This window comes from Pinus tabuliformis, chromosome Q (genome assembly GCF_031772625.1).
Source record: "Pinus tabuliformis cultivar Carrire ecotype Pingquan chromosome Q, CPIR1, whole genome shotgun sequence".
Classification (NCBI taxonomy): Eukaryota; Viridiplantae; Streptophyta; class Pinopsida; order Pinales; family Pinaceae; genus Pinus; species Pinus tabuliformis.
Window position 1 is genome coordinate 713797325 of NC_142296.1, and position 20768 is coordinate 713818092.

Here is a 20768-nt window from a genome sequence, read left to right on the forward strand (position 1 = left end):
GCTAAAACAAGCACTCAAAGGAGAAAAGGAGGATGATAGGCTTAGGTTTCCTACTGAAGCTTCCTTGGCTAACCAAGACAGTTGATGGTGGTGTTATCCACAAATTTTGAGCAAGTTTTGAAGAATTTTTTCCTTTTGAAGAATTTGGCAATTTTTGACACAGAAATTTTGGCTCTATGAGGCGCTGCGCTTTTCCTAGGGGCATCCAATGAGGGAATGTTCAGCATTTTTAGATTCATAATGATGAGTACATGTATCCTGAGCATTTTCTAAGCTTTTATAGCATAACTGGTCAACCAAAAGGTCAAAAAATACCTACAAAATGACCTTTCTGCCCTTTTTTGGACACATAGAAGCAGTCTTGAGAGAATCGTCTTTTGAGGGGCCAAATGAGCTTCAAATGAAAAAATTGAAGATGTTCTGGAAATAATAATTGAATATATTTCCAATGCATTATCATGAGCTCAATTTGGACACCAAGAAGGCCTCAAAATGACCCTGCAAAAAGTTCTTTGCATAGAGCTTGGGCGCTGCGCATAGGACAAAAATTGTGCTGAGTTTCCATTTCACTGTGCCTTGACTGTAATTTTGGGTTTCCTCTCATGGATGGTGTTTTACTGATGTAAATGATGACTAGGCATGTAAATATGATGGATAATAAGTACTAGAAGGTAGATTCATTAGATTAAAAGTTATCTTGAGGACAAATGAATCAGTTTCCTCACTTTTAGAGGCAAGTTGTTAGGATGCCTAGATTCTAGTTTCTTGTTCAGTTTTGGTTAGATTAGCTCCTCATCTTAGGGATTGGACCCCTAAGGATGGGAGGATTCAAAATTTCTATATCTTCTTCTTCTTTCTCATTGTAAAGTGTTGGACTCAGCTGGATGCTTATGCTTTGAGTAGACATCTTTTTGTATCAGTTTTAGCAGGAGATTAATGGAAAGTTGCAACTATTTATTTGGGATCCATGTGGTATGATGTTCAGTTCAGTTTTTATTATGTTTTCATGTGTTAAAATGTATTTTTGACTCCATTTCATCATTTCATACTCTTTAAGTGGATGTTTTCAAGTTGATAGGCAGAACCCATAATATTTATGCTCTGTTTTGGTAAAATATTAATAGTAAATGTTTTCTTCAGTTTAGGAAGAATCCATGTTGCTTGCATGCTCTTTATATCTTCTCACCTGTCTTGAATCACCTAACCCATCAAACCCTAGAGTGCTGAACCTTGTGCCTATCTTGCCTCATTGAATAGCCTGCAGTTTTGACCTAATTTCCTTGCCCCAACTGTTCGGCTCCTCCTGATCCAGAAAACCCCTTCAAAATAAAATCAAACCTTGTGCTACTATACCTAGCCTAATATAATTTTCTTGATCCAGTCATCTTGGTTGAGATCCTTATGGAGAGAGCCCTATCCTGGCCTAGTAGGGCTAGCTACTTGGCTAAGCATGGTTTGTGGTTACCCTGGCATTGCCTTCCTTCAGCGTTAGGTTTAATTCAGGTGATAACAAGAGGTTAAGAATGATTGTTTTTACTTTCATTTCATGTCATGTGGTTTTGATTATTCATTTTATAGGATCCTTATTTGATAATGCACACATGATCCCTTAGAGTAGATTTCATTTCATTTCATTTCAATTCCGCACACTATACTATAATTGTACTATCATTTATTCTGAATTGAGTGTTGAATTAGAATAGGTGAATTTGGTTTGTTGTTATTGGGTTTCATAGTTAGATTGATCAAAATTGAAAGTTAATTTCTAGCATATACAGTGCATGCACGCTTCACAAGTTTTACGAAACCCCCGGGTTGACAATTAAATGATAGGTAATTAATTTGCCTCAACAACAATTTCTGCATTAGAGAGAATAAAATCCATTTCTTCTTGTCTGAATGAGATGATAATTTATATCAAACTTGGACCTCTTGAAAAGAGGAATCCAATGCAATAATCATCTCCATCATATGAACTGTCCCAAGGTGGAATTTGGCCCTAGTTTCCAATTTTAACACACCATATATGCGAACCCAAAAATTCAGTCCATTTGACTCATACATGCAATACCACATGGGATTGAAAATCCATCATGGCCTTTCTCCTACCATATTAATCCTTTCTTCTCATAAAAAAGAAACCATAAGAAACAAATGGCAACGACACCATAATATCATGCATAATTGTATTATGTATAAAAAGATCCATATAAATGTTTGGAATCCACTATTCTAAATACATTTGGCATTTCCATTGCATGCTATACCAATACATACAAAAAAGGGGGGCATATATTGTAACACCCCACCCCACATTTACCCACTTTAACCTACTCACCAAGGTTAACATGAGATGCGAGTTACTATGAATGACTTGATTTTCAAAATGCACTTATGGAAAATGGGGTCCACATGTCCAAAATTGGCTCCAAAAACTTGGTGGCACATGATCACACCGTTATCAGGCTAACTTGGCCCAACGCTATTTATTTTCAGTTTTGTTTCATTAAATTTAATACAACTTTATATTTTTGGCAGTTTTTTGGGTCCTAAACTTTTTAGATCATTTTGAGGGCCTAAACAACATTTTCAGGGAAAACAAAAAGATCACAAAAGTGTTAGAGTTTGTTTCATATATTTGCTTTTTGGCCTCCTCATGGAAATCTTCAAAATAAGGTATAATGATAGTTAAACTAAGATAATATGCCAAAGTTATGACCCTGGGAAGTTGGAGGTCCTAATTATTCATTTATACAAACACTTTGTGACTATAGTACATGTAGGTCATGAAAACACAGTTGGTTCAATTTTTCTTTAGTTCATCAAATATTCATCAAGAAGGCTTATTTCCCTATCGCACTAGCTGCAATAAAACACATATAAGCACATGCATTCATATAAATAAGCCATGAGCCATAAAACCATGAATTATATCTACATCAAGAGAGCATAATATAATAAGAAATATACCATGCATGTAACCAACATTTAACCAGAATGAAGCCATGACAAACCAGTCATATAAATTTTGGGCATGGAATCCCCCCAAGGCATGTTGTGGGGCTCAAAGCCCAAGTTTTGACCCAATATTATTGTAAAGCTCCGAAATTTGTGGGCGCGGAGCGCAAAATGTATGAGAGAGTCACAGGGTTGTCCACCCTAGTTTTGTAATGTAAAGTCATCTGGATATACCTACCCATGGTCCACAAACCATGGGATTGTATAAATAGAGCGAGGCTTTAAGTGTAAGAAAAAGAAAGGAGAGAGATAGGAAGAGGGGCTAAGGAAGTAAGGTGAAGTGTGTCTTGGGGTCGTAGAGTAGGAGAAGGCTCTGCAGCTGAGTGCGCAGAGGCCTAGTAGTCTGCAACTGAGTGCATGGACCCCTGCAGCTGAGTGCATAGGGCAGAGTTGAGTCTATAAGCAAATAAGGAAATAATAAATAGAAGTTTTATCATAATTTTGTGTATCAGTTCTTGGGTTAATGCATGTTTGATATAATTTGCAAATATACTATTTATTTACTGTGCGCACCTATATGAATGGTTTATGTTGTTAAGTATAACTTAAAGCATGCAAGTAGGCTAAAATAATCAACTAAAATTGCAATACCCATAAGGACTTGGGTAATAATGTAGAAGTGTAGTGTTTGGCCCCCGAGTAGGGCTGCGTGAAGGTAGTATATCACACTGTAAGGTACGGGAAAGTGTACGAAGTAACTTGCACGCAAGGTTGAACCGCGGACCACTTGAACTCATCAGACATCTCCAGGGTGTGGAAACCTGGTTCTAGCACCCTCCCATACTACTTCGAGTGAGACCTCAATCAGCGCTCCAAGGACTGTTGCCGAAAGGGCCAGTAGTACCAGGATTTGTTTGGCTAACTTAACTCTAAACCTGGGTCAGGCCCCAACAAGCTAAAAAATGGTTTCGTTGCCAGGACCGGGATCTGCATAAGAGATGTCTGATGTCGTATCACTGGAATCTGACAAAGAAAGGAATTGAAGAGTGGTTAGACAAAAAGATTCACGAGTTCGTGGCACAGGAAAATAGGAATCCGTGGTTATCAAAGGAAGAGTGGTTAGATTTCTACTTATATACGGAAATCCACGAAATTTTCTTTGCATCCTTTCCCTCTGAGCTGTATGAGTGGATCGCGAAGCTATCAGAAGTCAAGGAGGGTGTAGGCTTGACAAACCTATTGTGTGGACTCTAGAGTTGGTGCGTAGACTGGAAGCATCAGAAGATAAGATCACGCGTGCTGTGGACCATTGGCTCAATCGAATTATAGGAGGGTTAATCACCAAGTTCGCGGTAGATACTTTAGTCAGCTATGGAAAGGCGGAGCGATGCTTCCTTAAAGGACCATGAGGTAAATACTTTAAATCTTTGAACAATTGGATTAAGATGCTAATGTGTGAAAAGTGGGTTATGCAAATAAATTGATGTTTAGGGCTACGCAGAGTGGGAGGATCTACAAAAATGAAGGTAGCGCAGAACTAGAGTCTAGCCCCTTGATTTCACCTCCATGGGAGAGTGAGGAAGAGTTCGGGAAAGTTTCACCAAGAAGTGCGATCAGTCTGATAAAGCAGCAAAATCCGCGCATACCACCCCCACCTACACCACCACCAGTTTCACCATCTTCACCCCCGTCTTCGCCCACACCACCTCCGCCACCACCACAGTTTAGTATGGCAAGCCGATAAAGTTGTTGGTGTTCAAAGGAGCAGGGAACAAAGATCTTGACCAGTTTTGGTTTGTCGTAAAGGCCGTATGGGAAGCATAGGGAGTCATGGATGACAATATAAAGAAAGAAACGCTGGTCAGCACTTTGCAGGATCGTGCACTGACATGGCACATTAAGCATTCCAATGATAACCCAAATGCAGGGATCGCAGATATCCAAGCTGCGCTAAACAAAGAATTTAGCAGGCTAAAATCAGAGACACAGTCGATTATTGGATTTAAGGAAATCGCGATGCTTCTAGGCGAGACCCACTGGGAGCTAGATTAGAGACTGGAGTGTATGATTCGTGAATCCAACATGACCTTGACGGATGGGCAACACTGTGCATGCTTTTTAGCATCGCTAACGTCGTATCTAAGGAACGCATTGTCACATCAAAAGCTATCCACTCAGGCCGAGGCCTTGGAAATCACAATGAGACTACATGAGACCCCGATACAAGATCCTAACTTGGGAGTCCAACAGATCCACGCGCAGTTGCAAAACTTGTGCCTTGAGATGTAGAGTTTGAAACAAGACAAGACAGCCCGCCTAGAGGTGCGTGAGGAGGTATGGTGAGTAAATTGCAAAGGCCAAGGACATGACAAGGACCATTGTCTAGTATTCGCGAACTACCTGGTGGAAATAGGGCCAATGCCATTAAGACCAAAGGCACAAGCAAGACTGGCCGCGATGCCTACATTATGGTGCACGATTTGTTGGATAGGAGGAAAGCATGTTACAGATAACTACCATGTATTACAGAAATATATGTAGAGTTCCTAGCAGTTGTTCCGTAATTTCTACAGGTCAGTAGTCCATGATGAGCATACCTGTAGAAGTTATGAACTGATGATGGATAAGACTCCTACCTACAGAGTTCAGACCAAAACAAGGGCCCTCGATCAAAATGCAGGGATGGCGCACACAGGATTTTAGGGCTGCGAACGAGGTCGAGGTAGAATGGGACCCAGAAGAGGTCACGAAAAACTAATCTATTACAATTTCGGAGGGCTGGGGCATTATGCCCCGGATTTTACAAATCCAACGAGACCATCATGCTTATATTGTACCCAGTTTGATCATGAGATGGAGGATTGTCCCATGCTGATAGAGAGGTTGTGCGATAAAGGAGCGCTCCAACCTCCCCTGACTCAGAACCTGCAAATGATGAGGTCTGAGTCGCGCGAGGAAGACCCAAATGTAAATATTATGCTCCGAAGTGGTATTATGATAGGAGATGACTAAGGCAAGTAGCTTGAAGAGAGTGCCTGGGTTCAAAGTGCTTTGATGGATGCAGAGGTCAAGAAGATGGAGGATGAAATAACGAAAGATTTTCTCGAAAAAAAGACCAGGCTGGTAAGATAGGGTGCCTGCGATCTCCATGATAGGGTTAAGACCTATTTCCGCGAATTGATCAGTCTGATGCCTTGGCCTGGACCGAATATTTCTAAGCATAGTGACCAGGCTAGCACATTGCAAATGGTGAAGTGTGCAATGCCGACCGTAAGAATACAAGGTGGGGATTCTCCAGGAACAACAATGTAAACTATGAAACGGGAACTGATACTGTTACCCGTTTCGTAGAGATAGCAAAAAAGTGACCTGATTTTGAAAAGGGGTGATGCAGAACAAACATGTTTTTTTTTAGACCATAGTTTTTGGCACTTTAATTTTTTTATGTACATTACGTTTTAGAATCATAGTGATTTTCATGCTGATTTAAAAAAGTGAGTATTCTGCATCACCCCCTTTTTTTAAAAGACCTGTTTTTTGGCTTTAAATTTTCTAATGTATAAAATGTAAATAATTATTTTGTAAATTTGATCATTGTTGAAGTGGTCGTTTTCTTCACATTTTCTTGTTTTTTATTTTAATTTTAACTTTTTTTTTAGTGAGGTTTTTATTGTTTTGCATTTTTAAATTAGGAGGTCGATATTTAGAATTTTCGATATTCTACATATTTATACATCCTTAATTAATTTTTCAATCCACATGAAATAATTGTTTCTAAAAAACAATATTTTTTAACAATGGACATAAAAATAACCATTTTTAACATAAATATAACTAAAAAACTACACGTTTTGATAATTTTTTGCTAGAATTGACATGTCAAAATCGCAATTTTTATATGATAATTTTAACTAAAAATGGTTAAATAATAGCTTTTTTTATGAATTTCATGTTAAAAAAATAATAATAATCAATTTTTTTTTCAAAAAATAACGATTAACTTAAAAATCAATGCGAAAATCACATATTACAGATATTGAACGTATAACCTCACCCACCCTCACCCGCTCCCCCACCCGGCCCGGGCGCCCTCACCCGCCCAACCCGCGCGCCCTCACCCGCCCCCTGCCCGGTGCCCTCATCCGCCCGCCCTCACCTGGCGCCCTGCCAGGCGGGGGCGCGAGCCACCCGGGTGGCGCGGCCGAGGCAGGCGCCACCCGGGCGGCCCGCGCCCCCGCCCGACAGGCGGCAGGGCGATTACCGAAATCGCCCTGCCGCTTGCCGGGCCGGGGCGGGGGCCGCCCGGGTGGCGCGGACGAGGCAGGGTGGGTGAGGGCACCCCGGGGGGGGAGGACAAGTCAGGGCGCCCGGGCAGGGGGGCGGGCCGGTCAGGGTGCCGAGCGGGTGAGGTGGGTGAGGCCGCCGGGCGAGCGGGCAGCCGGGTGAGGGCGCCGGGGCGGGCGGGCAGGGGTGCCAGGGCGGGCGGGCAGGGGCGCTAGGGCGGGTGAGGCGGGTGAGGGCGTCGGGCGGGCGGGCGAGGGCGCCTGGGTGGGTGAGGGCGCGGGGCGGGCGAGCGAGGGCGCCGAGCGAGCGGGCGAGCGAGGGCGGACGGGCAGGTGAGGCGGGTGAGGGTGCCGGGCGGGCGAGGGCGCACGGGCGGGTGAGGCTGGTGAGGGCGCCGGGCGGGCGAGTGTGGCGAGTAATGGCGTCGGGCGGGCAGGCGAGGGCGGGCGGGCGAGGGCGCCGGAAGGGTGAGGGTGGATGAGGGCGGGTGAGGGCAGGCGGGCGAGGGCGCCGGGCAGGCGAGGGCGGGCAGGCGAGGGCACCGGGCGGGCGACGGCGGGTGGGCGAGGGCGCCAGGCGGGCGAGGGCGCCGGGCGGGCGACGGCGGGTGGGCGAGGGCGCCAGGCGGGCGAGGGCGGGTGAGGCGAGTGAGGGTGCCGGGCGGGCGAGGGCGCACGGGCGGGTCAGGCGGGTGAGGGTGCCGGGCGGGCGGGCGAGGGCGCCGGGCGGGCGAGGGCGGGTGAGGCGGGTGAGGGCGCCGGGCGGGCGGGCAGGCGAGGGCGCCCGGGCGGGTGAGGTGGGTGAGGGTGCCGGGCGGGCGGGCGAGGGCACCCGGGCGGGTGAGGTGGGTGAGGGCGCCGGGCGGGAGAGGGCGCCGTGCGGGCGGGCGGGTGAGTGCGCCTGGCCGGCGAGGGCGCCGGGCGGGCGGGCGGGTGAGGGCGCCGGGCGGGTGGGCGGGTGAGGGCGCCCGGGCGGGTGAGGACGATTCCGGGAATCGCCCTCACCCACCCGGGCGCCCTCACCCTTGCCCGCCCGGCGCCCTCGCCCGCCCGCCCAGGCGGGTGAGGGTGCCGGGCGGGCAAGGGCGCCGGGCGGGTGAGGGCGCCCGGGCGATTCCCGGAATCGCCCTGGCGGCAGGGCGATTCCCGGAATCGCCCTGGCGGCAGGGCGATTCCGGGAATCGCCCGGGCGCCCTCACCCGCCCGCCCGCCCGGCGCCCTCACCCGCCCGAGCGGGCGGGAGGGTGAGGGCGCCGGGCGGGCGGGCGGGTGAGAGCGCCCGGGTGGGTGGCGGGCGGGCGGGTGAGGGCGCCAGGGTGGGTGAGGGCGATTCCCGGAATCGCCCTCACCCGCCCGCCCGCCCGGCGCCGTCACCCGCCCGGGCGGGCGGGCGGGTGAGGGTGCCGGGCGGGCGGGCGGGTGAGGGCGCCCGGGTGGGTAAGGGCGATTCCCGGAATCGCCCTCACCCGCCCGGGTGCCCTCACCCACCCGCCCGCCCGGCGCCCTCACCCGCCAGGGAGGGCGGGCGGGTGAGGGCGCCGCGAGGGCGGGCGGGTGAGGGCGCCGGGCGGGCGGGCGGGTGAGGGCGCCTGGGCGGGTGAGGGCGATTCCGGGAATCGCCCTCACCCGCCCGGGCGCCCTCACCCGCCCGCCCTCCCGGCGCCCTCACCCGCCCGCCCGCCACCCACCCGGGCGCCCTCACCCGCCCGCCCGCCCGGCGCCCTCACCCACCCGGGCGCCCTCACCCGCCCGCCCGCCCGGCGCCCTCGCCCACCCGGGCGCCCTCACCCACCCGGGCGCCCTCACCCGCCCGCCCGCCCGGCGCCCTCGCCCGCCCGGCGCCCTCACCCGCCCGGCGCCCGGCGCCCTCGCCCGCCCGACGCCCTCACACGCCCGCCCGCCCGGGCGGGTGAGGGCGCCAGGCGGGCGGGCGGGTGAGGGCGCCCGGGCGATTCCCGGAATCGACCTGCCGCCAGGGCGATTCCAGGAATCACCCGGGCGCCGTCACCCGCCCGGCGCCCTCGCCCGCCCGGCGCCCTCACCCGCCCGGGCGGGCTGGCGGGTGAGGGCGGGTGAGGCGAGTGAGGGTGCCGGGCGGGCGAGGGCGCACGGGCGGGTGAGGGCCGGAGGGCGAGGGCGCCGGGCGGGCGGGCGGGTGAGGGCGCCCGGGCGATTCCCGGAATCGCCCTCACCCGCTCGCCCGCCCGGCGCCCTCACCCGCCCTCCCGCCCGGGCCGGTGAGGGCGCCGGGCGGGCGGGCGGGTGAGGGCGCCCGGGCGGGTGAGGGCGATTCCGGGAATCGCCCTCACCCGCCCGGGCGCCCTCACCCGCCCGGCGCCCTCACCCGCCCGCCCGCCAGGGCGGGTGAGGGCGCCGGGCGGGCGGGCGGGTGAGGGCGCCCGGGCGGGTGAGGGCGATTCCGGGAATCGCCCGGCCGGGCGGGTGAGGGCGCCGGGCGGGCGGGCGGGTGAGGGCGATTCCCCGAATCGCCCTCACCCACCCGGGCGCCCTCACCAGCCCGCCCGCCACCCACCCGGGCGCCCTCACCCGCCCGCCCGCCCGGTGCCCTCACCCGCCCGCCCGCCCGTGCGGGTGAGGGCGCCGGGCGGGCGGGCGGGTGAGGGCGATTCCGGGAATCGTCCTCACCCACCCGGGCGCCCTCTCCCGCCCGCCCGCCCGGCGCCCTCACCCGCCCGCCCGCCCGGGCGGGTGAGGGCGCCGGGCGGGCGGGCGGGTGAGGGCGCCCGGCGCCCTCGCCCGCCCGGTGCCCTCACCCGCCCGGGCGGGCTGGCGGGTGAGGGCGGGTGAGGCGAGTGAGGGTGCCGGGCGGGCGAGGGTGCACGGGCGGGTGAGGGCCGGAGGGCGAGGGCGCCGGGCGGGCGGGCGGGTGAGGGCGCCCGGGCGATTCCCGGAATCGCCCTCACCCGCCCGGGCGCCCTCACCCGCCCGCCCGCCCGGGAGGGCGAGGGCGCCGGGCGGGTGAGGTCGCCCGGGCGATTCCCGGAATCGCCCTGGCGGCAGGGCGATTCCGGGAATCGCTTGGGCGCCCTCACCCGCCCGCCCGCCCGGCGCCCTCGCCCGCCCGGCGCCCTCGCCCGCCCGGCGCCCTCACCCGCCCGGGCGGGCAGCGGGTGAGGGCGCCAGGTGGGCGAGGGCGCCGGGCGGGCGGGCGGGTGAGGGCGCCCGGGTGGGTGAGGGCGATTCCCGGAATCGCCCTCACCCGCCCACCCGCCCGGCGACCTCACCCGCCCGGGCGGGCGGGCGGGTGAGGGCGCCCGGCCGGGTGAGGGCGATTCCCGCCCGCCCGGGCGGGTGAGGGCGCCGGGCGGGCGGGCGGGTGAGGGCGCCCGGGCGGGTGAGGTCGATTCCCGGAATCGCCCTGGTGCCCTCACCCGCCCGCCCGCCCGGCGCCCTCACCCGCCCGCCCGCTCTGCGCCCTCGCCCGCCCGGCGCCCTCACCCGCCCGCCCGCCCGGGCGGGTGAGGGCGCCGGGCGGGCGAGGGCGCCGGGCGGGTGAGGGCGCCCGGGCGATTCCCGGAATCGCCCGGGCGCCCTCACCCGCTCGCTCGCCCGGCGCCCTCACCCGCCCGCCCGCCCAGGTGGGTGAGGGCGCCGGGCGGGCGAGGGCGCCGGGTGGGCGGGCGGGTGAGGGCGCCCCGGCGATTCCCGGAATCGCCTTGCCGCCCGGGCGATTCCGGGAATCGCCCTCACCCGCCCGCCCGCCCGGCGCCCTCACCCGCCCGCCCGCCCGGCGCCCTCACCTGCCCGCCCGCCCGGGTGGGCGGGTGAGGGCGCCGGGCGGGCGAGGGCGCCGGGGAGGCGGGCGGGTGAGGGCGCCCGGGCGATTCCCGGAATCGCCCTGCTGCCAGGGCGATTCCGGGAATCGCCCGGGCGCCCTCACCCGCCCGCCCGCCCGGGCGGGTGAGGGCGCCGGGTGGGCGGGCGGGTGAGGGCGCCCGGGCGATTCCCGGAATCGCCCTCACCCGCCCGACCGCCTGGCGCCCTCGCCCGCCCGCCCGCCCGGGCGGGTGAGGGCGCCAGGCGGGCGAGGGCGCCTGGCGGGCGGGCGGGTGAGGGCGCCCGGGCGATTCCCGGAATCGCCCTGCCGCCCGGGCGATTCCCGGAATCGCCCTCACCCGCCCGGGCGCCCTCACCCGCCCGCCGGCCGATGCCCTCGCCCGCCCGGCGCCCTCACCCGCCTCAGCCGCCCGGGCGCCTTCGCCCGCCCGCCCTCCCAACGACCTCGCCCGCCTGCCCGACACTCTTACCCGGCTCACCTGCCTGGGCACCCTTGCCCGCCCGGCGCAGGGCGATTCCGGGAATCGCCCGGGCACCCTCACCCGCCTGCCCGGTCGGCGCCCTCGCCCGCCCGGCGCCCTCATCCGCCTCACCCGCCCGGGCGCCCTCGCCCGCCCTCCCACCGGACGCCCTCGCCCGCTCGCCCGACACCCTCACCCGCCTCACTCGCCTAGGTGCCCTTTCCCGCCCGGCGCCCTCACCCGCTCGGGCGGGCGGGTGGGTGAGGGCGATTCCGGGAATCGCCCGGGTGCCCTCATCCGCCCGCCCGTACGGCGCCCTCACCCGCCTCACCCGCCAGGGCGCCCTCGCCCGCCCGCCCGGCACCCTCATTGCCTCACCCGCCTGGACGCACTTGCCCGCCCGGCGCCCTCACCCGCCCGGGCGCCCTCTCCCGCCTGCCCGCCCGGCGCCCTCACCCGCCTCACCCACCCGGGCGCCCTCGCCCGCCCGCCCGGCACCCTCACCGCCTCACCCGCCTGGACGCCCTTGCCAGCCCGGCGCCCTCACCCGCCCGGGCGCCCTCCCCTGCCCGCCCACCCAGCGCCCTCACCCGCCTCACCCGCCCTGGTGCCCTCGCCCGCCCGCCCGCCCGGCGCCCTCACCCACCCACCACGCCCGCCCCCGCCCGGGTGCCCTCACCCACCCGCCTGGGCGAATCTCGGAATCGCCCTGCCGCCTGCCGGGCGGGTGGCACCTGCCTCGGTCGCGCCACCAGGGCGGCCCACGCCCCCGCTCGGCCCGCACACAACCCCCGGTGCCACAACCCCCGGGGCGCGGCCGAGGCAGGGTGGGTCAGGGCGCCGAGGCTGGTAGGTGGGTTAGAGGTAGGGGACGAGTCGGGCTGTGGCGCCCACCCTAGCATGTTATGGTTGAAAACATGTTAAATTTACACTTAGGAAAGAAAAATGATATTCTACCAAAAACATTAATGTGTTTTTTTCCTCATAAACAACTTTGTTTGACACATAAAAATTTGGTTTTATTAGCATTTTTTAAAAATGTTGAAAATTGACCCTAAAAAAAAAAATTCATTATTCCAGTATCATCACTTTCATTTTGAAGCAATATTTTGCACGAAAATTTCATAGTAAAGTTCGTAGTTACTGCCATTTTTAAAACATGTTCAAAATTAACGCCTAAAAAATAAAAACATCGTTCCAGTATACACACTTTTCGTTTTTAGCACTGTTTTTGATGTTTTTTTGGGGTTTTTTGGCCAGAGTTCCCGTTTTGAGTTTATAGTTCCCGTTTCATAGTTTACATTGTTGAACCATGACAGAGTATAGGATGGAATTTTACACGGGTGGTGTGACCACATGACTAGCCAAGGGAAGGACAGTCTTAGCACTCTAGGCAGTTGGAAGGGAGTGCGGGACTATAAATTATTCTGCCTAGGAGTTGTGTAATGCTGGAGATGCGCGCAGAAGCAGAGAATCACAAGGTCCATGACCGTGCATGGGGGGCTGCGCTACCGCGTAGGTTGGCCAGAAAGTGACTGTTGAAGTCACTATTCATGATGGGATGCTTGACTTGATGCCAAATGGAGCGGGCAACAGGTATTTAAGATGTGATTTATGAGCAAGATTTGGGAAAATCTTCTACCAAGAAAGCATTAATGAACTAGAATTGCGGGGAATGGTCAAATTTGAATTCAAAAAGCATGGCCTCCGGAATGGCGTGCCCCAGACATTATAGAACTCAAGAGGTTAGCAGTGAAAAAGAAGAAAGACGATGCCAAGTTTTGCATCGCACAGTTGGCCGAAAAAAGGCAGAAGGAAATAGCAGTAACTGAAGTGCAGGCAGCGCGAGAAGCGGTATAGAAGGCAGTTGAGTAGGAAAAGGCAGTTGAGTAGGAAAAGGCAACCGAGCAGGAAATGGCAGCAACAGTAGCAGCATAGGAAGCAGCCACGAAGGTGGCTGAGGGCCAAACAACGCCTTCACAAGAGCAGGTAGTAGAGGAAGCAGAAACAGAAGAAGGAGGCGCAGATCCACGGACCGTGTCCACACAGTTGAAGCGCCAACACCTGGTAGAGCGAGCAGGATCGAGGAAGAAGGTCAAGGCCTCGAAATTGTCCATTCACCCGATCACCCTAAACAAGGGTGATCTACATGACATTGATGAGATGGTGCGTGATGTCACAAATGAAGCTCTCCAAGATTTCATGTAGGAGAATTAGATTGTGTTGTGGGTCCTCAGAGCATAGTTCCAAAATTTACAGGCATGCCCCCCTCAGTTTGGTACCCTTTCAACCAACCTCACAGTCGGATCCACAACAGTTGAGCAGATGTTGAGCGCGCGAATGGCGAACATAATTGTGTTGTCGGAAGGGGCTGTAGTGACATCAAATGAGTTCGACAAGTTTTCGGTTAGCACCATGAAAGGTCTCGGCATTAAACTAGCTTCCCTTCCACGTGAGACCTTATATCTATTGCAGGATGGGATAACGGAAGAGTTGCATGCTAGGGAGATCTGCCCACCGCAAGTCCTCGGTGAGTAGAAGATAAATATGGAACAATTTAGCTTGCAACGCAGCAAATTGGTGTCGCAAAATCAACAGTTGGTGTAGGTGATAGATGACGCTTGCCGAAGCGGCCCAGAGTTGACCATCCTAGCAGATCTACCAGTGGAGGTGCAGATCCACAGGTTAGCAGCAGGAGTCCGTGAGGCTAGGGAAGAAATAACAAAGGTTCAGTTGGAGCTGAATCTTCAGATCGCCGAGCTACGATTAAAGGTGCAACCATCCACTCCCTTGGAAGTCAGAGAACAGCACGCTAGCGCTATCACAACGGGATTGGAGGAAATCAGAGGTGCAGTGCGAGACTATTGGAAGAATCACTTGAGGACCTCACCACTCTGCAGGGGGACCCCAACATCCAACACTTAGAGACAAAGGCACAAGAACTCCAACATAAGTATGACAGTGTCCGAGGAACTATGCAGATAGTGGTCCTCACCCAGCGGCTTGCAAGGATGCAATAGGCTAAAGCATTAAAGGAGTAGGTGGGCGCAACAAGAAATAAGGAGGCAGTTCTCAAAGCACACGTCCAGCCTTGGATCAACGAGGCCTTCACCATCACGGCAAACATCAAAGGCAAGCTCGCGCACATATAGGGGTTGCACACATAAAAGCAGAGAAGCACTCCAGACATAGAGGTCTCAGAACAGTGCATGCAGCAGATCCAGCAAGCAGCAGCTCAGTGCGCTACTGACCTCTGCGAAGTTCGAGAACAGTTGGAGGGACTCCACACAAATATCTTGCACCGACAGAGTGACTCGAGGGAGAGTCACGATGTTTGTGTTGTGGGCTTGTTCGGTATGGAATCCCCCCCAAGGCATGTTTTGGTGCTCAAAGCCCAAGTTTTGACCCAATCTTGTTGTAAATCTCCGTGAATTGTAGGTGTGGAGTGTGAAATGTATGATAGAGTCACAGGGTTGTCCACCCTAGTTTTGTAATGTAATGTCAGTTGGATAGACCTACCCATGGTCTCTGAACCATGGGATTATATAAATAGAGTGAGGCTCTAAGTGTAAGAAAAAGAAAGGAGAGAGATAGGAAGGGAGGCTAAGGAAGTAAGGTGAAGTGTGTCTTTGGGTCGTAGAGTAGGAGAAGGCTCTATAGCTGAGTGCATAGAGGCCTAGTAGTCCACAGCTGAGTGCACAGACCCCTGCATCTGAGTGCACAGGGCGGAGTCGAGTCTGCAACCAAAGAAGGAATTAATAAAGAGAAGTTTTATCATAATTCTGTGTATCGGTTCTTGGGTTAATGCATGTTTGATATAATTTGCAAAAATATTGTTTATTTACTGCGCGCACCTATATGAATGGTTTATGTAGTTAAGTATAACTTAAAGCACGCTAGTAGGCTAAAATAATCAACTAACATTGGAATACCTATAAGGACTTGGGTAATAATGCAGAAGCACAATGTTCAGCCCCTGAGTATGGTTGCACGAAGGCAGTATATCAGGCTGCAAGGTACTGGAAAGTGCGCGAAGCGACTTGCGCGCAGGGTCGAACCGCGGACCACTTGAACTCATCAAACATCTCCAGGGTGTGGAAACCTGGTTCTAGCACCCTCCCATACTACTTTGGGTGAGACCTCAGTCCGCGCTCCGTGGACTATTTCCGAAAGGGCCAGTAGTGGCAGACTTTGTTTGGCTAACTTAACTCTAAACCTGGGTCAGGCCCCAACAAGCCAACAATAAAAAACAATGAATCAACACTTATGCTCATTGATCATCAATAAAGAAAAACACATATTAACATATGCATAGTGTCAGCCAATCTAGGGACTTCCATGTACCAACCAACCATAGATTGAGTTGAACCTGTTATCACTCAGGTTGTTCCCCAGGAAAATTTTAAGGAGGGAATATGGCCGAGGTAACCACTAACAAGTATCTGTTTGGTGTTTGGAAGGTGACATTCAATAAAACATGGCTGAAAACTAAGAGAAGTTCAGACCATTGGGTTAATGGAGTCAGTGAAAATGAATTTCTGGGTATGGTTTCTTAGGAAAAAGGAGGAACTACAGAGCAAGATAGTTAAACACAGAACAATTTGCAAGCTGTAATAAGATGAAATGAAGTCAGGGAATGAAAGTCAATTAAGAATCTTTCATTATGCTAACAGAGGGAAAATGAATAAATATTATCAACGAGCAATCAAGAATTCCTTAATTATATTTAGAGTGTGAGAACCAGGGAGACAGGAGCAGTCAAGAATTCCTGCCTATGCTAATTCTGTACAAAACATAAAAAATGAAAGGAATTGAACACATGGTACAGCAAAGTAAATTCTGGGTTATTATTTTTTCCTGCAATTTAGAACATGATATTTAGATGATATATAAAACACAGATACAGTAAAACAAGAGTAAAGAAGACTTATTGATCCATGAGGTAACACAAGAATTCTGTAACATATTCTTCTGCCATTAATTCCATAACCAGCAAGTTCACCAGCAAAGCATTCCAACAATATTTATTTCAGAAGAGTTCTCAAAATTTACAGTGCAGGTCCAGAATGATATTCACCAGCCAACAACAATACATCTCTAAGGGAGGTATTTATAAAAGAAAAGTTACAAAATATCTCATAGGGAAAATATCCAGCAATAAATTTATCCATCTACTTCTTCAAAGGCAATAAATGACATTGAAAAGAGAGCGTAATCAATGCAGAAGTAACTTGCGTTGTGCTGGCTGCCTTAGGTGGTCTGATATATTTGACTTTTGGACTCAACCAATCGGTTGGTAGCTGTCTCTTTATCCCACATTCGTGCGTTTCTGTCCCGACCCTTCCATCTATGCCCGATTACTCTTTAATGCGTTTTGGCGTGAACTGCTTCCTTGTTGTTTTCATATTTATGATATGTGGCATGCGCATTAAATTTGATTAAATGCAGATAATCAAAAAGGAATTAGCGCCAACACTACCTTGGTAAAACCTCCAACATGCCATGCCACCATTGGTCTGTTGGCAACTGGTGTCTTTGTAATTTTATTAATGTTTCATCAGCTTCAGTATACTTGTAGTAATTGGGCTGGACTTCAAAAAGATGTGTCATTTCATGTTCAATGTAGAACAAATTTTCCAATTTGTCATATAAGCTCTGCCCAGAGGGAGGTACTGTGTCTTCTGAGATGCTTGATGATGTTGTAATTTGATTGGTAACATAGGTATTTACCCTGTGAGCATACTGTTCATGTGTCAATAGTCTCCGATTGCTGGTCAATAAGCTGGGTAACCCTTTGCTCTGCAAGACTGCAAACTTTTCTGTAAAGGCATTTATTTCTGTCTGCATTTCTTGGCACTTTCTTTCCAGATTTTGTACAAAATTCCTCATGGTCAGCACCTTTTTCACTGTCAAAATGGTGCCTGTTCTGTCCTTGATATCCAGAGCTGCTAGTTGTTCTCTGGTATGAGTATTCAAAAAATGAATTAGTTTATTGGCCTGTTCGGGCTTGTTTGCTAATAATGCTCTGGCCTTTTGAATCTCAACTTGAGCTATCTCTATCAATTCAATTTGGTCATGGATAGTCTGTATTGATGTCCATTGATCAGTGATGGACTGGCCAATTTTAGTCCACAAAATTGTTTTGATTTCTGCCAGAGTTTTGTGAAGAGTAAGGTCCTTCTCCAAGGATTTTACCTTATTTTCCAAGGCCTTTACTTCTCTTTTTTTCTCAGCCATAGTTATTTTTTATTTATCATAGCTCACCTCTATCTTTTCCAGTTTTTCTTTGGCTTCCTTTAGCTTTGCCATTTGGAGTTCTAAAGCCTTTATTTCCTTCATCATCTCTTCCATGCTCAGGCTGGCATCTGGTACTACTGTTGTTGCTGTTGTAGTTGTTGTTGAAGCTGAGGTACCTGCTGTTGATGCTGGGACAGAGGGAGGAACTACTGTTGTAGTTGTTGGAGGAGCTGTTGTGACAATTGGAGCCGTTTGAGATGGCTGAGAGGCCAATTCTCCTTGTTTTCCTTGTAGTGCTTCCTCCAATGCCTTCTTTGTTTCTGCCAGTCTCTCATTCATCCTCATTAGCAAACTAACCATGTCCTCCTCTTCTTTCTGCTGTGCAACTTCTGTGATTTGAGGGTGCATTGTAATTGGCAGCTTGATCTGCTTCTTGAGGGCTGCAATATCTTCTTCCTTCTTTTTTATTAAGGCCTGTATGCCCTTGGGATATTTGGGATCATGTCCGAGCTCAATAATAATTTCCTCCAAGGATTTGATTCGGTTATCCTTGGCTAATGAGGAGGCCTTTTCCAATTCTAATTGGGCAGAGGTATTGTGCAATGAATTCTACAATTTGTGAGCTAATAATGCCTTGTCTTCCAAGGTGGAGTACACCATTTCTCTGGTTTGTTTATGTAATTCAATCTGGTCCATTGGGTGGATGTCTTTAGAGAGAATGTTAGGCCCCTATACTACTAGTGTAACCCCTTATTGTTATTAGTATAACCCACTTATTATATTGATGTACCCATGTAGTGCCCATATTGTTACTATTGTGCCCCATAGAAGCCCACTATTGTTATTATTATGCCCTTACATTATTATTGTTATGTCGGCTCTGATTATGTTATAACCCCTTAGACTCCTATATATAGAAAGGAGGTCTTTTCATTTGTATCATCCAAGAATTGTTCATTTATGTAATGTAAAGGAGGTTGCCCCCTCGAAGAGGCTGAATTCTAAGGCGTGGATCTCTCTTTTCTATCTTTTTGTGAGCTGGTTTCATAACATTTGGTATCAGAGCTTTGGATTCTAGGGTTTCGCTGCTCCAAACAAGTCATCGTGGCATTTTCGCTATAACGTTTTTTTTCTGTGAGGTTTCAGAAGTCGCAAAAAAAACCCCATTTGAGAATAATTGACGCTGAACCTTGGGTCCGAATTTCAGAGATTTTTACGCGATATTTTCGGAGATATGATCTGAGGAAGTTTGTCTTTTTGCAGACTCCTAAATTACACTCAAAACAGGTGACTTGGGGAAAATCGTCATAACTTTCTTTCTGAGCATCGGATTGAAATTTCGTAAGAAGTTACAGAAAGAGGACGGACTGTAGTTTCTGTTTATATATTTTTCAGAGTCAAAGGTTGAAATAGTGACATGTGGTACTTCATACAAGTTCTCTCTACTGAACTAGTCTATAATCAGGTCACTGCGGGAGATTGTGCATAACTCTTTCTTGGAGAATCCAATTTGGATCAGACTTGTGGCATTGGAAAGAGGACACAGAGGGATACTACAGGTCACAATTTCAGAACTTAAAGATCCGAAAGTACAGAGTTACAGTCGTTTCAAGGTAGAGCTCCTAAAATCAAGAAAAAGCAAGATGAGGAAGTTTGATGGCAAGGATCCGGTAAATTGGATACTTCAGATGGAGAAAAATTTTGATATACATGGTGTACAACTGTTACAAAAGGTATGTATTGCATCTTCATATTTAGAACCAGATCAATTTTTATGGTACAAAGGGCTTTGTTCTCGTAAAAAACTTGTTACGTGGTCAATTTTCACGGAGGAAATGATAGCACATTATGAGGATACAAAGAGCAACACCTTCTTTAGAGCAACACCACAACAATTGGAAAGAGTAAAAGGGCTTTGTGACATAATGGAAAGCAAAATTATGGAAACCAGGAAGCATACCCCTCACAACTATAAAGATGGAAGTGTTGTTTCTCCCAGCCTTCCACAACCTACAAGGGTTACACCACAACAATTGGAAGAAAAAAGAGAAAAAGGGCTTTGTTACAATTGTGATAGCAAATGCACTAAAGGTCATAGGTGTGCTGAGAAGAAATTATTTTACATAGAATATGAAGAGGAGGAAGAAAAGGATCAAGAAACATCAAAAGAAGAGGGTATACGTCAGGACACCACCCCAAAGAAAGAAGAAATGAATCAGACCATATCTTGTAAAGCATTGGCAAGAATTACCACTCCTCAAACTCTCAAGATAGAAGGACATATTAAGAAGAAAAAGGTGCAAGAAGTGAAAGATCACATCGAGAAAGAAGAAATGAATCCAACCATATCTTGTAATTCAATGGATGAAATTACCACTCCTCAAACTATCAAGATAGAAGGACACATCAAGAAGAAAAATGTTCAAGAAGTGAAAGATCACATCGAGCATCAAGAAATGAATCCGACCATATCTTGTAAAGGACTGGAAGAAATTACCACTCCTCAAAATATAGAAGGACATATCAAGAAGAAAAAGGTTCAAGCAGAGAAAGATCATATCGAGCATCAACAGCAAGTTCTCCAACTTTTAAAGGATAATGCCACTTCGGTGAAAAATCAAATGAAACAACAGGTAGATCAACATCGTAGTGAAAAATGTTTTGATGTAAGTGATTGGGTATTTTTACTGCTACATCTCAAGCAAGCTATTTACGAGAAGGAAATGTTGGCAATACTACATGCACTTAAAAAATGGCGACCTTACCGAATGGGAAGATGCTTCAAGGATGAGGATGTGGAAGCATTGTTTTGTGCTATTTATATTATCCAACCAAATTGGATAAATGAAGCAACGGATGAATGGAAGAAGAACGAAGAAGTATGGCCACTTATTCAAAAGTTGCAAAAGATCCCAATTCAAGCAATATTGCCAGAAATTGAAGAGGAAGGAAAAATCATATTGGAACCTGGAGCAGTCACAGAAACAAGAACCCGACAGCTACGAAATCAATCAATTTCAGAGTAACTCAT